Source organism: Triticum dicoccoides, chromosome 2A (genome assembly GCF_002162155.2).
Source record: "Triticum dicoccoides isolate Atlit2015 ecotype Zavitan chromosome 2A, WEW_v2.0, whole genome shotgun sequence".
Classification (NCBI taxonomy): Eukaryota; Viridiplantae; Streptophyta; class Magnoliopsida; order Poales; family Poaceae; genus Triticum; species Triticum dicoccoides.
The window spans coordinates 111,069,656-111,092,630 of NC_041382.1; the positions used below are offsets into that span (position 1 = coordinate 111,069,656).

The 22,975-nt window shown below is 40.4% G+C and overlaps 1 non-coding gene and 1 pseudogene across 1 annotated transcript; both read right to left on the reverse strand.

Moving 5' to 3' along the window:
• Positions 1 to 3,076: 3,076 nt before the first annotated feature.
• Positions 3,077 to 22,975, reverse strand: part of LOC119357716 — a 54,415-nt pseudogene continuing 34,516 nt past the window's right edge.
• Positions 3,302 to 3,425, reverse strand: LOC119359842. The gene has a single exon (XR_005172688.1). It is a non-coding gene; the product is annotated as a U5 spliceosomal RNA (small nuclear RNA).

Here is a 22,975-nt window from a genome sequence, read left to right on the forward strand (position 1 = left end):
TTTTATTTTTTGTGGCGGCGCTTCAGTGACAATGGGGGTGAAGGCCGGAAAATGTCACATGGTATTTTCCATGACGAAAAACAATTTTACGTGTCAGAAGTGAAACGTCGGAAAGTAGACGAGATTTTGCAATGTCTTCCACTCTCTCTGAAGCATATCTATCCATGGCTCCGCGCAATCCAACGAGCGGCCTGCAGGATATGGGGAAGACATGTCGTGGGAATGGAGATCCGGTACGGCTGACATTAGAATACGTTTAGCCTTGTCCAGTACTGTTTAGTTAAAATATTTTTGAAATGTAAATGTTTTTGTCTGATTTCAATGAAAACCATCCGGTTTGCGTGTAATTCGTCCGATAATTTTAGATTCTATTTGAAATGTATGTGGATAGCTTTCGATGACCGCCTCTCACATCCATGTCTATGGACTGGTCTCTTCCTATCTGCGGACGGATACACTGTCTGATTTGCGGGTCAGTGTCGAGATGCTCTTATCAGCAGTTTTTTTCAGTTCAAAACATTCCTAGTAAGGTACTAGGTGTGTATGCAAGGTCAGGAAGTTGACGTGTGCGCGCGGTGGTCAAAACCCAAGAGGCAAATGTGTGGCAACTCTTGCAGCAAAGCAGAACCGACCATGATGAGTTTGAGCCTGTGAGCACATGCACGCAGAAGAGAACAGCTAGCAGATCCGGGCTGGTATATTGGATCCAAACGCAAAGGACAGGGAGAAGAAGTCAAAGGACACCGTACCCACCCGTAGTACTTGAATGTACAACCGTACGACTGACCGGCGGCGTACTGTACGTGGTGCTGCAGTCGTGCAGATGCTCTGGCCGCACGCTAGCTGGATATCACGTTGCATCCCCGTAAATAAAAGTTCACCGGGATCTGATCTTCTGAACGAGGACATGTGTTTCCTGAGTCTGGGGAAAACTGAGACGTTGTTTGCTGCAGGGTACAAAAGATGCTCTTCCGCTCACGAGCTTAAATGAGCTAATAGTAAAAACAATAGATTTTTTGTGTGGCAAATTTTGATAAATATTTTGAGTGCTTGTAAAGTTTCATCATGGAATGACATTTGTGGGCGTCATGGCAAAAGAAAGAAAGATCAGCTCCACCTCAAAGCTAAACACAAGCACTACCAACACATTTGATATATATTTTGGGGAGGCATGTACGATTTCATCGGTGAAACCCAATGCATAACCGGACAGATTTTGACTTTCTTCAGCTATATCTTACATTCTTTCAAGAATGAAACGATCTAACATGTCTCTATGACCTACTAGTTTAGTGAGTGCACACAATTATTTGCACAGATCGATCCAGATCAAGCAATAATCAGCAGGCACCACCTCTACACGGGACAGCTGGGAAAGGCAGCCCCGGCATTCAACTCCAGGCCACTGTTCCAAGATCTTGACGCTGATCTATGCATCATCCCCAAGAAGCAAGAATAGTACTCCCTCCGTAAACTAATATAAAAGTGTTTAGATTACTAAAGTAGTGATCTAAACACTCTTATATTATTTTACGGAGGGAGTATTAGTTTGTGATGTTATGTTAAAAGTACACCTCTAACGCCTTTGACTTGATAATACACAAAAGAACACAAAGAAATCCCGGATGAGTAGGCAGGCAAGAGAGGGGGATGTAGATTGGATTGAGCCATTGGCCTGCCCTCTCCATGAACTGTTCTATTGGGCGCACGAGTATAGTTAATCACCACCGCCACTGACAACAACTGAAAGCAAGCAACTGCATGTGGTATAAGAGCATGATTAAGCATTAAGAATGGCGTGTGTACGTAGGGATCAAGAGGCTCCAGCTTGTCCAACGACGAGTCCAGCTGTTTAGCCGCATTAATCAACGATTAGGAGCCCCTTCTTTATTCGATCCGTAGACTAATCGCTGCGTGCAGTACGCATTTGGATTTGAGGGGCAGTGATATCCTAGTGACATGTGAAGTTCCATAAGCTTCCAATATTTCTCTTTCTTGGGGAGGCGACTCGCATAGAAAATTCATTTCCTGTGAGATTTTGGATGCATTGTTACGATCATCGTTGATTCGGTAAGAGTTGTTTGTAGCAGGATGCTATATATCCTTGTCTACAGATCGTACTACTCCCTCCGTCCCAAAATTCTTGTCTTAGATTTATCTACATACGGATGTATCTATTCACATTTTAGTATTAGATACATCCGTATCTAGATAAATCGAAGACAAAAAATTTGGGACGGAGGAAGTATATGGTACTAGTAGCTGCTGGTATTATATTCTCCTGGCTTGAGGGCATCGAGAGTCTGCATACTGCATGTGGTTTACAAGGATGATGAGATGGCCAATCGACCGCCAAAGATGAAATGTCCAATTATTGGAAGCTCTCCATGCTTGAAGCTGATCGCTAACCCAGCCTACCGATGGATGTAGCTATCGATCGACCGCCCGGACGTACGTCGGCACCGCGCACAAATCAACCAAACCGTTCCGTCTTACGTCTAACACCGCGAGCATTATGTACTATAAGTAATGTGACCGGCCTCCATCAGCAACCGCGTTCCATTCTCATGAAGCAAGCAAAGGACAGCGACCCAGCGCTTCTCATCTCATTATCCTCAGCGTCTTGTTTTTCTTTTCGGGACAAGTTTATCCTTTGGCATCTCATCAGACATCAGTGATGGAAGGATGTTAATGGGCTAACTAAAGGAATTTGACGGAATCTCTCGCCCGACCCCGACATTTGTTTCCCGCAGTCGCGAACGAGGTCAACACGCGTCTTCTTGATTTCACCGCGACATTTGCTCGCATGGACAAAAGGTTCACTGCCTCGCCATGACTCAACGTTTAACGAGGGCCACATGTGAAATGTGTTAAGGAGAAGGCAGCGTAGCCTCATGCGAAATTCACCTCGCTCAGCTCACGCACGTTCGTGTGTGGAAGAGACTCGGCTACAGCTGTCGAGGTTAGTTTCTTCTTCTTTTATACCTCTTTTTTTAGAAACATTTTGATTTATACTCACTCGCTCTGTCTAGCTTTGCATGTTTGGGCCTTGTAAGTGACAAGGCCCACGGGATGTTCAGCTATACCACTCCCGGTCCTTCCTGCTCCGGTCGTTGGCAGTCTCCAGTGACTGCCCAGACAAAGAACCAGGGAGTATATACAACGAGTCCACTGACCATAGCTTTTTTTTTTTTGCAAATGCACTGATCGTAGCTGGTTACCAGCCATCACAAAATCAAACCATTTTTTCAGGCATTTTGACCAAGGACCACCAAATACTTTAAAATTCAGATTTGATGGAGCCTTCTCACAGGAAAAAGACAACCTTTAAAAATTAAGGTATACTGCTTAGTGTGACGTTCACACAGTAATTTTTTAGTAGTAAAAGGCGAAAGAATAGTTCGCTATGTGCTCACCACGCAGCTGCGTGCCTTCCGCCTGTCGCACCACATCCTCTTATATAGCCCAGCTCCCTCCCCTGGCCAAGCGAGATGGGACTAATCAAAACAGCTGGCTCCGCCTCGTTTCGCTTCTTCTGCTGCCTCCTCCACCGCACCAGCAAAAGCCCACAGGCCAGAGGATAGAGGAGTGACTCCAATGGCCCAAACAAAGCAGCCGTGGATTTTTTCTAAAGGCGGAATTATATCGACAGGATCAGCTGAAACGCTGACTAATCAAATTAGTTAGTTTTTCTCAATAAAAAATCAAAATAATTAGTATGGGCGTGCACTCATTTTGCAACTATGTACTCCGTTTATGCTACTCAAGCAGGCACAGTGGCGTGTTGTGGCCTAGCATGGAGCAATATCGCTGGCCGGTACGAAGCTACACAAGCGCTAGGAACGACCCCACAACCAGAGACACACGTCAAGCAGTTTTTTTTTAAGTTGCAGTTCATGCAGGTGCTTAGCTTATCTAGCCACGCAGATATCATGTGCCCTAAGCCGAACGATACGCGAGGAGCACAAGCGTTGAGAAAAGATTCCCAGTGCGTAGACTTTGGCTACATGATTATTCGGTCGGTTTAGTTGTACCGATCTCAATTATTCAGACTAATGACCTAAGCAATTGCACATATAGAAATATGTGTGCACGCTAAACGTTAAGCCATTATCAAGCCCGTCGATAGACCATGCTGCTAGCTGACCTTTTTTTGTTCTGAAATGTTGTTCGCTGAGCTTCGTTTCTCCTCGGGTGCTCCCTCCAGGTCTGAACGCGAGTGGGAAAAACATAAGGACAGTCTAGATGCGTCGATGGCGGTTCGTAACGAGGGGCACGATGGTCATTTCAGGTGGGCGTAGAGCACGAGTAGACCAGTCGTAGAGCCCTGTACGAGCCCGCGCTGGCCCGTGTACTGTTGTACGCCGGGCGTGTACGTGTATTATACGCTGGCGGTTCCGTTTCCCCGCGGTCGTGTGCGTGGATAATTTCCAAAAAAAGGCCCCGAGTATAAGAGGAGGGGAACGGGCACCGACCGCATCGCCCGCCCCATTTCCCCCAAATCGCCTCCCTCTCCCTCCTCTCTCCTCTGCCTCATCGTCTCCCTCATCGGCCACCCCAGCTGCTCGCTCACCACCACCGCCTCCCTCTCTCCTCCTGCTTGCTTCTTGCTCGGATGGAGCAAGGTCGTGGGGAAGCCGTCGTCGCAGACGGAGATCTGAAGAAGACGGGCGCGGAGACCGTGGCAGATGCCGTCCAGGCCCTCGTCGGAGGTGCAGGAGGTGCTGCATCCCCACGCGCTGGGTCGGTCGCTGCGGCGGCGAATCTGGAGGAGAAGAAGGTGGTCGTGGCGGACTCCGTCGTGCTGGAGCTTAGCGTGACGGCTGCTACCTCTTGAGCACTGCGTTGGTTTTCCCTTGAAGAGGAAAGGGTGGTGCAGTAAAGCAGCGTAAGCATTTCCCTCAGTTTTTGAGAACCAATATATCGATCCAATAGGAGACCACGCACGAGTCACCTCGTACCTACACACACAAATAATAACCTCGCAACCAACGCGATAAAGGGTTGTCAATCCCTTCACGACCACTTGTAAGAGTGAGATCTGATAGAGATGATAATGATAATAAGATAAATATTTTTGATATTTTATGATATAGATTGAAAGTAAAAGATTGCAAAATAAAATAGATTGAAAACTTGTATGATGAAAAATAGACCCGAGGGGCATAGGTTTCACTAGTGGCTTCTCTCAAGATAGCATAAGTATTACGGTGGCTTCTCTATATGAATGCCTCCGGCGGTGTGCCGGGATTGCGATGAATCAAGAGTGACATGTATGAAAAAATTATGAACGGTGGCTTTGCCACAAATACTATGTCAACTACATGATCATGCAAAACAATTTGACAATGATGATGCGTGTCATAATAAACGGAACGGTGGAAAGTTGCATGGCAATATATCTCGGAATGGCTATGAAAATGCCATAATATGTAGGTATGGTGGCTGTTTTGAGGAAGATATAAGGAGGTTTATGTGTGATATAGCGTATCATATCACGGGGTTTGGATCCACCGGCAAAGTTGGCACCAACTCTTAAGGTGAGAAAGGGCAATGCACGGTACCGAAGAGGCTAGCAATGATGGAAGGGTGAGAGTGCGTATAATCCATGGACTCAACATTAGTCATAAAGAACTCACATACTTATTGCAAAAATCTACAAGTCATCAAAAATCAAGTATTACGCGCATGCTCCTAGGGGGGATAGATTGGTAGGAAAAGACTATCGCTCGTCCCCGACCGCCACTCATAAGGAAGACAATCAAATAACACCTCATGTTTCAAATTTGTTACACAATGTTTACCATACGTGCATGCTACGGGACTTGCAAACTTCAACACAAGTATTCCTCAAATTCACAACTACTCAACTAGCACAACTTTGACATTACTATCTCCATATCTCCAAACAATCATCAAGTATCAAACTTCTCTTAGTATTCAATGCACTTATAAGAAAGTTTTTATTATGCCTAAAAGCAAATTGCCATGTTGTTCTAAAGGACTCTCAAAATAATATAAGTGAAGCATGAGAGATCAATTATTTCTATAAAATAAAACCACCACCGTGCTCTAAAAGATATAAGTGAAGCACCAGAGCAAAAACTATATAGCTTAAAAGATATAAGTGAAGCACATAGAGTATTTTAATAAATTCCAATTCATATGTATCTCTCTCAAAAGGTGTGTGCAGCAAGGATGATTGTGGTAAACTAAAAAGGAAAGACTCAAATCATACAAGACGCTCCAAGCAAAACACATATCATGTGGCGAATAAAAATATAGCTCCAAGTAAAGTTACCGATGAACGAAGACGAAAGAGGGGATGCCTTCCGGGGAATCCCCAAGCTTAGGCTTTTTGGTGTCCTTGTATTTTACCTTGGGGTTCCATGGTCATCCCCAAGCTTAGGCTCATGCCACTCCTTGTTCCATAATCCATCAAATCTTTACGCAAAACTTGAAAACTTCACAACACAAAACTTAAAAGAAAATCTTCGTGAGCTCTGTTAGTAAAAGAAAACAAACGACCACTTCAAGGTATTGTAATGAACTCACTCTTTATTTATATTGGTGTTAAACGTATTGTATTCCAACTTCTCTATGGTTTATAAACTCTTTTACTAGCTATAGATTCATCAAAACAAGCAAACAACACACGAAAAATAGAATTTGTCAAAAACAGAACAGTATGTAGTAATCTGTAGCTAACGCAAACTTCTGGAACCCCAAAAATTCTAAAATAAATTGCTCGACGTGAGGAATTTGTGTATTAATCATCTGCAAAAAGAATTAACTAAATAGCACTCTCCAATAAAAACTGGCAGCAATTCTCGTGAGCGCTAAAGTTTCTGTATTTTATAGCAAGATCAAAAAGACTTTCCCCAAGTCTTCCCAACGGTTCTACTTGGCACAAACACTAACTAAACACACACAAAAACACAACCAAAATATAGGCTAGATAAATCATTAATCACTAAACAGAAACAAAAAGCAAGGAACAAAAATAAAATTGGGTTGCCTCCCAACAAGCGCTGTCGTTTAACGCCCCTAGCTAGGCATCTCTTATTAGCAAACAATTTCATAAGTTCATCCATCTTTCCACTCAAAACGTTAATCTCTTCAATTACATGCACCTTTTTACTAGTAAATCTTTCAGTGTGCCACTGAGAATAATTAACCATAATGTTATCTAGGAGTTTGGTAGCTTCTCCTAAAGTGATTTCCATAAAAGTGCCTCTCGCGGCCGAATCTAAAAGATTTCTAGAAGCAAAATTCAATACGGCATAAAAATTTTGTATAATCATCCATAAGTTCAAACCATGAGATGGGCAATTACGTATCATTGATTTCATCCTCTCCCAAGCTTGTGCAACATGTTCATGATCAAGTTGCTTAAAATTCGTAATATCGTTTCTAAGAGAGATGATCTTAGCGGGAGGAAAATACTTAGAGATAAAAGCATCTTTGCACCTATTCCATGAATCAATACTATTTTTAGGCAAAGACGAAAACCAAGCTTTAGCACGATCCCTAAGCGAAAACAGAAATAGCTTAACTTTAACAATATCATTATCCACATATTTATTCTTTTGCATATCACACAAATCAACTAAGTTGTTTAGATGGGTAGCGGCATCTTCACTAGGAAGGCCGGAAAACGGATCTTTCATGACAAGATTCAGCAAAGCAGTATTAATTTCACAAGATTCAGCATCGGTAAGAGGAGCAATCGGAGTGCTAATAAAATCATTATTGTTGGTATTGGCAAAGTGACACAATTTACTATTATCTTGAGCCATCATGACAAGCAAGCAATCCAACACACAAGCAAGCAAGAAGTAAGTGAAAAAGAGGCGAACGGAAAAGGAGGGCGAATGGAAAAGAGGTCGAATAAAATGGCAAGGGTGAAGTGGGAGAGAGGAAAATGAGAGGCAAATGGCAAATAATGTAATGCGAAGGATAAGAGTTGTGATGGGTACTTGGTATGTCTTGACTTGGCGTAGATCTCCCCGGCAACGGCACCAGAAATCATTCTTGCTACCTCTTGAGCACTGCATTGGTTTTCCCTTGAAGAGGAAAGGGTGGTGCAGTAAAGCAGCGTAAGTATTTCCCTCATTTTTGAGAACCAAGGTATCAATCCAGTAGGAGACCACGCGCGAGTCAACTTGTACCTACACACACAAATAAGAACCTCGCAACCAACGCGATAAAGGGGTTGTCAATCCCTTCACGGCCACTTGCAAGAGTGAGATCTGATAGAGATGATAATAATAAGATGAATATTTTTGGTATTTTTATGATATAGATTGAAAGTAAAAGATTGCAAAATAAAATAGATTGGAAACTTGTATGATGGAAAATAGACCCGGGGGCCATAGGTTTCACTAGTGGCTTCTCTCAAGATAGCATAAGTATTACGGTGGGTGAACAAATTACTGTCGAGCAACTGATAGAAAAGCAAATAATTATGAGAATATCTAGGCATGATCATGTATATAGGCATCACGTCCGAGACAAGTAGACCAACTCCTTCCTGCATCTACTACTATTACTCCACACATCGACTGCTATCCAGCATGCATCTAGAGTATTAAGTTCATAAGAACAAAGTAACGCCTTAAGCGAGATGACATGATGTAGAGGGATAAACTCATGCAATATGATGTAAAAGCCATCTTGTTATCCTCAATGGCAACAATACAATACGTGTCATTTCCCTTTCTATCACTTGGATCGAGCACCGCAAGATTGAACCCAAAGCTAAGCACTTCTCCCATTGCAAGAAAGATCAATCTAGTAGGCCAAACCAAACTGATAATTCGAAGAGACTTGCAAAAATAAACCAATCATACATAAAAGAATTCAGAGAAGATTCAAATATTGTTCATAGATAAACTTGATCATAAACCCACAATTCATCGGATCTCGACAAACACACCGCAAAAAGAAGAGTTACATTGAATAGATCTCCAAGAGAATCAAGGAGAACTTTGTATTGAGATCCAAAGAGAGAGAAGAAGCCATCTAGCTACTAGCTATGGACCCGAAGGTCTGAAGTAAACTACTCACACATCATCGGAGGGGCCATGGAGTTGATGTAGAGGCCCTCCGTGATCAATGCCCCCTCTGGCGGAGCTCCGAAAAAGGCCCCAAGATGGGATCTCTTGGGTACAGAAGGTTGCGGTGGTGGAAATAGGGTTTCGTGGTGCTCCTGGATGTTTGCGGGGTACGTGGATATATATAGGAGGAAGAAGTAGGTCGGTGGAGCAACGAGGGGGACACGAGGGTGGAGGGTGCACCCCCTGTCTCGTGGCCTCCTCGTTGATTGCTTAACATCCACTCCAAGTCCTCTCGATCACGTTTGTTCCAAAAATCATGTTCCCAAAGGTTTCATTCTGTTTGGACTCCATTTGATATTCCTTTTCTACGAAACACTGAAATAGGCAAAAAAACAACAATTTGGGCTGGGCCTCCAGTTAATAGGTTAGTCCCAAAAATAATATAAAAGTGTAAAATAAAGCTCGTTATCATCCAAAACAGATAATGTAATAGCATGGAACAATCAAAAATTATAGATACGTTGGAGACGTTTCAACGGCGTCGAGCGGCCCATCTCATGGACCTGCGGAGGCCGGCGGCAAGCACGTGGACCTGCAGGTAATCCTTGCCAGCAGTCCCCTCCGTTGTTAGTTACCCCCGTTAAGAAGTACATTTAGGTGCTAGGGTTTTTTGTTGTTGCTAGTTGCTGCATCCCCTTTTGATAATTAGGGTTTTTAGATGTTTGATTGATTTATAGTGAAGATTAAGTTTGGATTTTGTTATTGAATCATCCAGTAGATGTAGTAGTTAGGGTTTTTTAATTAGATGTTTAGTTTGGGATTTTTTGTATTGGATTCAATTATAGCCAGTGGTATGTACAATCTGTGATTGAATCATCCAGTAGATGTAGTAGTTAGGGTTATTTTAATTAGATGTTTAGTTAGGGTTTTTTGTATTGGATTCATTTATAGCTAGTTATATGTAGAATCTGTGATTAAATTATCCAGTACATGTAGTAGTTGTGTTTTTTAATTAGATGTTTAGTTATGGTTTTTTTGGAATTGGATTTATTTATAGCCACATATATGTTGAATCTATGATTGAATCATCTAGTAGATGTAGTAGTTAGGGTTTTTTAATTAGATTATTAGTTAGGTTTTTTTGTATTGGATTCATTTATAGCCAGTTATATATAGATTCTGTGATTGAATCATGTAGTAGATGTAGTAGTTAGTGTTTATTAATTAGATGTTTAGTTAGGTTTTTTTGTATTGGATTCACTTATAGCCAGCGATAAATGTAATTGAATTGTGTGACTGAATGATGCAGTAGAAGTAAGAGTTAGGATATTTTAATTAGATGTATGAGTTAGTGTTATTTGTACTGGATTCATTTATATCCAATGATATATGTAAGTAAAATTTGTGATTCAATGATCCAGTGGATCTATGAGTTAGTGTTTTTTAATTAGATGTTGGAGTTAGGGTATTTTAATAAGATGTAGGAGTTAGGCTTCACCATTTCACTCATTCTGACATATGAGTGCTCATTCAGAACTGCTCAGAACTGAATATTTATTAATATTTGAAATGAAATGAAAACCTGATATGTTTGTCAAGTTATATATAAAGGTCCTATTTGCATTGTGTGTCAAAAACTCCTATTTCATTGGTTCATAAGAGAGGAATGGCTATTGATTTATACCTACATATGCATGTTCAAAAGAAAAATATGGATTTGTATGTCCCCAAGTAATTAACTATGTAGGCTTTTTTAGCTACGCCTTGATGTTCTTTTGATCTAAGAAAGATTAGTGTAGTTTCAACCTCATAACTTGGACACCCACAAAAGAAAAGTGTTGGGTTAATCCAGGTAATGTCAAGAATCCAGCTAGGATTTTCATTAGCATATATGAAGGACAACATTTATTTGTTGCTTGATTGCTTAGATTATGTATTTATAAGGAAAGCATTTATTTGTATGTACATATCAATGAACTTGTATGTTCATAACCCTACTATTTAGTATCTATATAGCTTCCTATATAGTCTATGAATTAGTTCATATATAGCTTCATATATAGTCTATGTTCATAACCCTACCATAGATACCATGTGTAACCAGTGCACTTTTTCAATATAGTTTGGAGCTTTCCATCATTATGCAAAAACAAATTGTTTAGGTAGCTTTATTTGTTTATCTATAGGTTTCATATTAAATTATTTTGCATTGGAAAATATATTGACAATATTGGTCACTTGCAACATACCTTTGTGGTTCACATTCATAATTTTGTTTGTAATGACATTCTTTGAACCACAATTCAATTCATTGTAATTGATGTGCTTGTTTGACAATATAGCAGGAGGAGGATCTTGTGGGCAACAAGAGGAAGTGGGACAAGACTGGGTTCTACCCATATGACAGTGATGAAGATGAGTCGTACGAGGTAAGGCCTAGTTGAAATGTTATTTGTGCATTGAGTTAGTCTTACATGTTTATAGTATTTGAATGCATAATATATTAATGTCGGTCATTAATGTGTGCAGTATGAATATGGAGATGATGTGGTCGAGGGGAACGTCGAATCCTTTCAAGAGAAGGTGGTGGAGAAGATCAGGGCACAAGGATCTGGTATGTACCACAACGCGAGGATGGACAAGTTCCGTTGCCCCTACTGCAGCAGGCCCAAGCCCAGGTATGGGTTAATGGAGCATCTGATGGAACATTGTCGGGCTACATCAATTAGCGGTGATGACTACAAGATCAGGGCTCAGCATTCTGCCCTCCTGAAGGTCCTGAGAAACCCTAATATCTAGTCCTACATCATGTTGATCATCAGAAGCTGGAAGCCGTACTCATCATCAGTATATTTGATGATGTTTTACTTTTGGAAAGCTGCATCTGGGTCTAAACTAGTGGGAAACTAGCTCTTGTAATATAATGTAATGTATTATGTGTCTGAACTGGATCTGTTGTGAACTGGCTGGTACCTGTGGTGGTATCATAGAATGCTATCTATATTTGTGTGGCCTTAACTTTATTGGTGGTGAATGCTTCCTTTATGTTTATTTGTTGTATCGATGGTGCAATGATCACAAATGGCGCTTCAGTGTTGCTTCGGACATGCTGCAAAACTTGTCTATGCTATGGGCAAGTGCAACATGTTGTGCCCATGTGCAAATCATACCAAATATTGAATCCGGCAATGTTCCAAATTAGCTGTCATGAATTATAGTACATGGGGTTTAGTAAAGTTACTGATAATTGTTCATCCTCACACATTTCATCAATGCATAATTTGAATAAGCAAAAAGATCAAATGTTCCATCATTTGAACATATGTTGCAATAATAGAGCAAATATTCCACCATCAAAGTGTGAAGGAATTAAAATGTAAATTTAGAAGAGTAATGTAATACTAGTTAAAAATAGTGTGTGCAAAAAAGGAATTTGAAATAAGATGTACTTTATTTTTTAATAAAGTTATATTACCCTACTTATTAGAATTTTGAAAATGTCACTTATTTATAAGAAAAGAAAATATAAACATTCAAAAAGATGTGTTTGGTAAAAATACCTTTTGAATTTTGGTATGTTATTATTTGAGGGGTCATGTAATTTTTATGTTATTTTTTGAGTGGTTAGGTAATTTTTATATAAACAAAAGGAAAAGGAAAAAAATAAACAAAAGGAAAAGCATGGGCCAGCCTAGCCATCTTGGAAACCTAGCTTTATAAATAAAAAATAAATAAAAATAAGAGGGCATTTGATACGTCTCCAACGTATCTATAATTTCTGATTGTCCCATGCTATTATATTATTTGTTTTAGATGTTAATGGGCTTTATTTTACACTTTTATATTATTTCTGGGACTAACCTATTAACCGGAGGCCCAACCCAAATTGCTGCTTTTTTTTGCCTATTTTAGTGTTTCGTAGAAAAGGAATATCAAACGGAGTCCAAACGGAATGAAACCTTCGGGAATGTGATTTTTGGAACAAACGTGATCCAGAGGACTTGGAGTGGACGTCAAGAAACAACCAAGGAGGCCATTGATGTCTACTACACAACCTTCTTCTTATAGACATTGTTGGGCCTCCAAGTGCAGAGGTTTGTAGGATAGTAGCAAATTTCCCTCAAGTGGATGACCTAAGGTTTATCAATCCGTGGGAGGCATAGGATGAAGATAGTCTCTCTCAAGAAACCCTGCAAACAAATAACAAAGAGCTTCTTGTGTCCCCAACACACCCAATACAATGGTAAATTGTATAGGTGCACTAGTTCGGAGAAGAGATGGTGATACAAGTGCAATATGGCTAGTAGATATAGGTTTTTGTAATCCGAAAATATAAAAACAGCAAGGTAACTAATGATAAAGTGAACACAAACGGTATTGCAATGCGTTGAAACAAGGCCTAGGGTTCATACTTTCACCAGTGCAAGTTCTCTCAACAATAATAACATAATTGGATCATATAACTATCCCTCAACATGCAACAACGAGTCACTCCAAAGTCACTAATAGCGGAGAACAAATGAAGAGATTATTGTAGGGTACGAAACCACCTCAAAGTTATCCTTTCTGATCGATCTATTCAAGAGTCCGTAGTAAAATAACATGAAGCTATTCTTACCGTTCAATCTATCATAGAGTTCGTACTAGAATAACACCTTAAGACACAAATCAACCAAAACCCTAATGTCACCTAGATACTCCAATGTCACCTCAAGTATCCGTGGGTATGATTATATGATATGCATCACACAATCTCAGATTCATCTATTCAACCAACACAAAGAACTTCAAAGAGTGCCCCAAAGATTCTACCGGAGAGTCAAGACAAAAACGTGTGCCAACCCCTATGCATAAGTTCACGAGGTCACATAACTCGCAAGTTGATCACCAAAACATACATCAAGTGGATCACTGATATCCCATTGTCACCACAGATAAGCACATGCAAGACATACATCAGGTGTTCTCAAATCCTTAAAGACTCAATCCGATAAGATAACTTCAAAGGGAAAACTTAACTCGTCACAAGAGAGTAGAGGGGGAGAAACATCATAAGATCCAACTATAATAGCAAAGCTCGCGATACATACAGATCGTACCACCTCAAGAACACGAGAGAGAGAGAGAGAGAGAGAGAGAGATCAAACACATAGCTACTTGTACATACCCTCAGCCCCGAGGGTGAACTACTCTCTCCTCGTCATGGAGAGCGCCGGGATGATGAAGATGGCCAGCGGAGAGGGATTCCGCCCTCCGGCAGGGTGCCAGAACGGGTCTAGATTGGTTTTTGGTGGCTACGGAGGCTTCTGGCGGCGGAACTTCTGATCTATTCTGTTCCCCAGTGTTTTTAGGGTATATGGACATATATAGGCGAAAGAAGTCAGTCAAGGGAGCCACGAGGGGCCCACGAGGGTGGGGGCACACTAGGGGGCAGGCACGCCTCCCTGCCTCGTGGCCACCTCGAAGCTTCCCTGACGTCTACTCCAAGTCTCCTGGATTGCTTCCGTTCCAAAAATAACTCTCCCGAAGGTTTCATTCCATTTGGACTCCGTTTGATATTCCTTTTCTTCGAAACACTGAAATAGGCAAGAAAACAACAATTTGGGCTGGGCCTCCGGTTAATAGGTTAGTCCCAAAAATAATATAGAAGTGTATAATAAAGCCCATAAACATCCAAAATAGACAATATAATAGCATGGAACAATCAAAAATTATAGATACGTTGGAGATGTATCAGCATCCCCAAGCTTAATTCCCGCTCGTCCTCAAGTAGGTAAATGATAAATACAAAATTTTTGATGTGGAATGCTACCTAACATATTTATCAATGTAATTTTCTTTATTGTTGCAAGAATATTCAGATCCATAAGATTCAAGAAAAAGTTTAATATTGCCATGAAAATAATAATACTTCAAGCATACTAACTAAGCAATCATGTCTTCTCAAAATAATATGGCCAAAGAAAGTTCATCCCTACAAAATCATATAGTTTGGCTATGCTCTATCTTCATCACACAAAATATTTAAATCATGCACAACCCTCGATTACAAGCCAAAAAATTGTTTCATACTTTTGATGTTCTCAAACTTTTTCAATCTTCACGCAATACATGAGCGTGAGCCATGGACTTAGCACTATGGTGGAATAGAATGGTGGCTGTGGAGAAGACAAAAAGGAAAAGATAGTCTCACATCAACTAGGCGTATCAACGGGTTATGGAGATGCCCATCAATAGATATCAATGTGAGTGAGTAGGGATTGCCATGCAATGGATGCACTAGAGCTATAAGTGTATGAAAGCTCAACAAAATAAACTAAGTGGGTGTGCATCCAACTTGCTTGCTCATGAAGACCTAGGGCATTTTGAGGAAGCCCATCACTGGAATATACAAGCCAAGTTCTATAATGAAAGATTCCCACTAGTATATGGAGTGACAAAATAGGAGACTCTCTATCATGAAGATCATGGTGCTACTTTGAAGCACAAGTGTGGTAAAAGAATAGTAGAATTCCCCCTTCTCTCTTTTTCTCTCATTTTTTTATTATTTTTTATTTTTTTATTTGGGCCTTTTCTCCCTTTTTATGGCCTCTTTTTTTCTCTCTTTTTTTCGTCCGGAGTCTCATCCCGACTTGTGGGGGAATCATAGTCTCCATCATCCTTTCCTCACTTGGGACAATGCTCTAATAATGATGATCATCACACATTTATTTACTTATAACTCAAGAATTACATCTTGATACTTAGAACAAAATATGACTCTATATGAATGCCTCCGGCGGTGTACCGGGATGTGCAATGACTCATGAGTGACATGTATGAAAGAATTATGAATGGTGGATTTGCCACAAATACGATGTCAACTACATGATCATGCAAAGCAATATGACAATGATGGAGAGTGTCATAATAAACAGAACGGTGGAAAGTTGCATGGCAATACATCTCGGAATGGCTATGGAAATGCCATAATAGGTAGGTATGGTGGCTGTTTTGAGGAAGGTACATGGTGGGTTTATGGTACCGGCGAAAGTTGCGCAGCGCAAGAGAGGCTAGTAATGGTGGAAGGGTGAGAGTGCGTATAATCCATGGACTCAACATTAGTCATAAATAACTCACATACTTATTGCAAAAATCTATTAGTTATCAAAATGAAGTACTACGCGCATGCTCCTAGGGGGATAGATTGGTAGGAAAAGATCATCGCTCGTCCCCGACCGCCACTTGATAACCCACAAGTATAGGGGATCGCAACAGTTTTCGAGGGTAAAGTATTCAACCCAAATTTATTAATTCGACACAAGGGGAGTCAAAGAATACTCTCAAGTATTAGCAGCTGAGTTGTCAATTCAACCACACCTGGAAACTTAGTATCTGCAGCAAAGTATTTAGTAGCCAAGTAATATGATAGTAGTGGTAATGGTAGCAAAAGGTAACAGTAGTAAAAGTAATGTTTTTGGTATTTTGTAGTGATGATAGAAATAGCAATGAGAAAGTAAATAAGCGAAGAACAATGTATGGAAAGCTCGTAGGCAATGGATCGGTGATGGAGAATTATGTCGGATGCGGTTCATCATGTAACAGTCATAACCTAGGGTGACACAGAACTAGCTCCAGTTCATTGATATAATGTAGGCATGTATTCCGAATATAGTCATACGTGCTTATGGAAAAGAACTTGCATGACATCTTTTGTCCTACCCTCCCGTGGCAGCGGGGTCCTTACGGAAACTAAGGGATATTAAGGCCTCCTTTTAATAGAGTACCGGAACAAAGCATTAACACATAGTGAATACATGAACTCCTCAAACTACGGTCATCACCGGTAAGTATCCCGATTATTGTCACTTCGGGGTTAACGGATCATAACACATAATAGGTGACTATAGACTTGTAAGATAGGATCAAGAACACTCATATATTGATGAAAATATAATAGGTTCAGATCTGAAATCATGGCACTCGGGCCCTAGTGACAAGCATTAAGCATAGCAAAGTCATAACAACATCAATCTCAGAACATAGTGGATACTAGGGATCGAACCCTAACAAAACTAACTCGATTACATGATAGATCCCATCCAACCCATCACCGTCCAGCAAGCCTACGATGGAATTACCCACGCACGGCGGTGAGCATCATGAAATTGGTGATGGAGGATGCTTGATGATGACGATGGCGATGGATTCCCCTCTCTGGAGCCCCGAACGGACTCCAAATCAGCTCTCCTGAGAGGTTTTAGGGCTTGGCGGCGGCTCCGTATCATAAAACGTGATGAATTCTTCTCTCTGATGTTTTTCTCCCCGAAACACAATATATAGAGTTGGAGTTGGAGTCGGAGAGGCACTAGGGGGCCCACGAGGTAGGGGGGTGTGCCCTAGGGGGGCAGGTGCGCCCCCCACCCTCGTGGAGAGGTGGTGGCCCCCCTGGCCTTCATCTTTTGCAGGTATTTTTTTATATTTTCCAAAAAGTTGCTCCGTGAAGTTTCAGGTCATTCCGAGAACGTTTGTTTCTGCGCATAAATAACATCATGGTAATTCTGCTGAAAACAGTGTCAGTCCGGGTTAGTTCCATTCAAATCATGCAAGTTAGAGTCCAAAACAAGGGCAAAAGTGTTTGGAAAAGTAGATACGACGGAGATGTATCAACTCCCCCAAGCTTAAACCTTTGCTTGTCCTCAAGCAATTCAGTTGATAAACTGAAAGTGATAAAGAAAAACTTTTACAAACTCTGTTTGCTCTTGTTGTTGTAAATATGTAAAGCCAGCATTCAAGTTTTCAGCAAAGATTATAACTAACCACATTCGCAATAACGCTTAGGTCTCAAGTTTACTCATATCAATGGCATAATCAACTAGCGAGCAATAATAATAAATCTCAGATGACAACACTTTCTCAAAACAATCATAATATGATATAACAAGGTGGTATCTCGCTAGCACCTTTAAAGACCAAGGACTGACTAGACATTGTAATTCATGGTAAAAGGGATCCAGTCAAGTCATACTTAGTGTAAACTAACAGTAATGAATGCAAATGATAGCGGTGCTCTCCAACTGGTGCTTTTTAATAAGAGGATGGTGACTCGGCATGAAAGTAAATAGATAGGCCCTTCGTAGAGGGAAGCAGGGATTTGTAGAGGTGCCAGAGCTCGGTTTTGAAACAGAGGTGAATAATATTTTGAGCGGTATACTTTCATTGTCAACATAACAACCAAGAGATAGCGATATCTTCCATGCTACACACATTATAGGCGGTTCCCAAACAAAATGGTAAAGTTTATACCCCCCTTCCACCAACAAGCATCAATCCATGGCTTGCTCGAAACAATGAGTGCCTCCAACTAACAAGAGTCCCAGGGGGAGTTTTGTTTGCAATTATTTTGATTTAGTTTGCATAAAGCATGGGACTGGGCATCCCGGTGACCAGCCATTTATCTCGTGAGTGAGGAGCGGAGTCCACTCCTCTTAAGAATAACTCGCCTAACATGGAAGATATAGACAGTCCTAGTTGATACATGAGCTATTCGAGCATACAAAACAGGATATTTATTTGAAGGTTTAGAGTTTGGCACATACAAATTTACTTGGAACGGCAGGTAGATACCGTATATAGGTAGGTATAGTGGACTCATGTGGAATAACTTTGGGGTTTAAGGGATTGGATGCACAAGCAGTATTACCGCTTAGTACAGGTGAAGGCTAGGAAAAGACTGGGAAGCGACCAGCTAGAGAGCGACAACAGTCATGAACATGCATTAAAATTAATCAACACCGAATGCAAGCATGAGTAGGATATAATCCACCATGAACATAAATATCGTGAAGGCTATGTTGATTTTGTTTCAACTACATGCGTGAACATGCGCCAAGTCAAGTCACTTAAATCATTCAGAGGAGGATACCACCCTATCATACCACATCATAACCATTTCAATAGCCTGTTGGCACACAAGGTAAACCATTATAACTCATAGCTAATCAAGCATGGCACAAGAAACTATGATCTCTAGTTGTCATTGCAAACATGTTTATTCATAATAGGCTGAATCAGGAACGATGAACTAATCATATTTACAAAAACAAAAGAGGTCGAGTTCATACCAGCTTTTCTCATCTCAGTCAGTCCATCATATATCATCATAATTGCCTTTCACTTGCATGACCGAACGATGTGAATAATAATAATAGTGCACGTGCATTGGACTAAGTTAGAATCTGCAAGCATTCAATAAACAGGAGAAGACAAGGTGATATGGGCTCTTTTGTCAGATCAACAAGTATGCATATAAGAGCCACTTCAACAATTTTAATCACGGTCTTCTCCTATCTACCCCCAAAGAAAAGAAAAGAAATAAAACTATTTACATGGGAGAGCTCCCAACAAGTAAAAGAAGAACGAGAAATATTTTTGGGTTTTCTTTTTAATTACTACTACAAGCATGGAAATTAAAACTAGCTAAAAGCTACAACTATTTTTTGGTTTTTCTTAAGGTTTATTAAACACACAAGAAGAAAGCATAAAAAGGAAAATAAACTAGCATGGATGATACAATGAAAAAGTATGAGCACCGACATCTAGCAAAGAGTGTGTGGACATGAATGTAATGTCGGTGGGAAATATGTACTCCGCCAAGCTTAGGCTTTTGGCCTAAGTTGGTCTATGGCCACGGCTGGCCTGGCGGATATCCATAATAATAGTTGGGGTCATACTGAGAAGAAGAAGACTCCGATTGCCACTGGCTGGCAATCATCTCCGGATCCCACTTGTAATTAGATTGTGGTGAGGGATCAACTTGTGGTTCTGGCTCCATGGCTGGTGCAGGGTTCCGGTAGGCGTGAATAGCCTTCAACGGAACAAGGTACTGGCCTGCAGACAAATCAAACAAAGAAGGAGCAGGAAGGGTAATAGTCTCAGGATGATGTTTATCAAAGAAAAATTTATATTTAAGCTCTCCTTCTCTATTCTTAACAATAAAATCATGTGCCACCATACTTTTATAATCTAGATAAACACGAGGCAGCACTTTTTCTTCCTACTCATAATGCCTAATAGGTATGTTAAAATGTGCAGCTAGGCATGAAGCATAGATGCCTCCAAAGATGGGGCCCTTGGTACGGTTCTGACTTAACCGTTTAGCAATAATGCCACCCATACTAACAGAGTTATCATTGTATAAACCATGGAGCAAAATAATAATATCAGGGATATTAAGGTTTCCAGAGTTTCCGCGACCAATTAAACAACGACTAGCAAATAATGCAAAATAGCGTAAAACAGGAAAATGTATGCTAGTGATTCGTGCATCGGGAACCTTCCTTGTTTCCCCTACAGTGATAGTATCAATAAACCCATCCACATCCTCGCGATGTGGTTCCTCTGTCTTGCCCTCGAAAGGGACTAAACAAACCCGACAAAAATCATAAAGTGACATCTCCTTATGCTCATCATATAAATGAAACTCCACCGTAGGTGGGGAGCTCCTAGAATGGAAATGAAAGTTTTGCACAAAGATATTTGTGAGTAAGAGATACTGATCGCATTGGTCGTGGAGGAAAGCGGTGAGGCCTGCATTCCTAGCCAATTCATGAAAATCTTCATAAATCCCGGTTGCTCTCAAGAAATCATCGGAAGGCCACTCACACGCCCGAACCTCCGTGGTGCGAGGCAGATTATACTTAGGCTTCGGTGCCTTTTCCGTCGAGCTTCGGCTCGATGAGCCCCTCAAAAGTCTCTTTATCATTTTCTAAAAAATTCTGAAATTTTTAGTAACTTCAGAATAAAAGTAAACCAAACTCAATAATATTGATAGCAACTACTCCTACAAGTGCCTAGGGCCTATATCATGCATCAAAGCTACTTTTGACCATATAAATTTGACATGCAAGCTCAAGAATAGGGTCACCTAAGTAGCAAAAATTTGCAATGAATAAAGCACTAGAATAAAAACTAATTGGACCAATGGAGGAGTCACATACCAAGGAACAATCTCCCCAAGCAGTTTTGTGAGAGGTGCTTTGAGCAAGGAGATCGAAAATGGCAGCAAAATGAGCTAGAACTCGTGCTTGAGCTGGTTATTCATGTTTGGGGGAGGAAGAAGGAGTGTGTGGGTGAAAGGATAAGTGGAGGAGGGCCACCGTGGGCCCACGAGGCAGGGGGCGCGCCCTCCACCCTCGTGGGCAGGTGATTGACCCCCCTGCTGTGTTCTTAGTGCCAAATATTCTCAAATATTCTAGAAAAATCATATTTAAATTTCAGGGCATTTGGAGAACTTTTATTTTCGGGGTATTTTTATATTGCACGGATAATCAGATAACAGACAGAAAAATATTTATTTTTATTTATTTAATATAAATAATAGAAAGTAAAAGTGGGGTACAGAAGGTTGTGCTTTCTAGTTTCATCCATCTCATGACAATCAAAAGGAATCCACTAACAAGGTTGATCAAGTCTTGTTAACGAACTCATTCCGAATAACATGGAACCGGAGAAATTTCAAATAACACTATGTTACCTCAACGGGGATATGCACATCCCCAATAATAAGAATATCATATTTCTTCTTGACAGTAGGAAGAGGAAATTCAAAACCCCCAAATATAATCGATGGAATCTTTCCAATAGAGTTGATACTGTAGACTTGAGGTTGTTTCCTCGGAAAGTGTACCGTATGCTCATTACCAGTAACATGAAAAGTAACATTGCCTTTAGTGCAATCAATGACAGCCCCTGCAGTATTCAAAAAAGGTCTTCCAAGAATAATAGACATACTATCGTCCTCGGGAATATCAAGAATAACAAAGTCCATTAAAATAGTAATGTTTGCAACTACAACAGGCACATCCTCACAAATACCGACAGGTATAGCAGTTGATTTATTAGCCATTTGCAAAGATATTTCAGTAGGTGTCAACTTATTCAAATCAAGTCTACGATATAAAGAGAGAGGCATAACACTAACACCGGCTCCAAGATCACATAAAGCAGTTTTAACATAGTTTCTTTTAATGGAGCATGGTATAGTTGGTACACCGGGATCTCCTAGTTTCTTTGGTATTCCACCCTTAAAAGTATAATTAGCAAGCATGGTGGAAATTTCAACTTCCGGTATCTTTCTTTTATTTGTAACAATTTCTTTCATGTACTTAGCATAAGGATTCATTTTAAGCATATCAGTTAATCGCATACGCAAAAAGATAGGTCTAATCATTTCAGCAAAGCGCTCAAAATCCTCATCATCCTTTTTCTTGGATGGTTTGGGAGGAAAAGGCATGGGTTTCTGAATCCATGGTTCTCTTTCTTTACCATGTTTCCTAGCAACAAAGTCTTTCTTATCATAACATTGATTCTTTGATTGTGGGTTATCAAGATCAACAACAGGTTCAATTTCTACATCATTATCATTGCTAGGTTGAGCACCATCGTGAACATTATCATTAACATTATTACTAGTTTTAAGTTCATTACTAGATTGAGTTTCAGCATCATAAATAGAAATATCATTTGGATTCTCAGGTGTTTCAATAACAGGTTCACTAGAAGCATGCAAAGTCCTATCATTTTTCTTTTTCTTCCTTTTAGAAGGACTAGGTGCATCTATATTATTTCTCTGAGAATCTTGCTCAATTCTCTTAGGGTGGCCTTTAGGATACAAAGGTTCCCGAGTCATTCTACCAGTTCTAGTAGCCACTCTAACAACATTATCATTATCCTTACTATTCAATTCATTGAGCAAATCATTTTGAGCTTTAAGTAGTTGTTCTACTTGATGGTAACCATAGAAGCATGTTTACTAATAAGTTTAAGTTCATCTTTGACATTGGCCATATAATCACCCAAGTGCTCAAGCATATTTGAATTGTATTTCATTTGTCTACCAAAATAAGCATTAAAGTCTTCTTGCTTAGCCATAAATT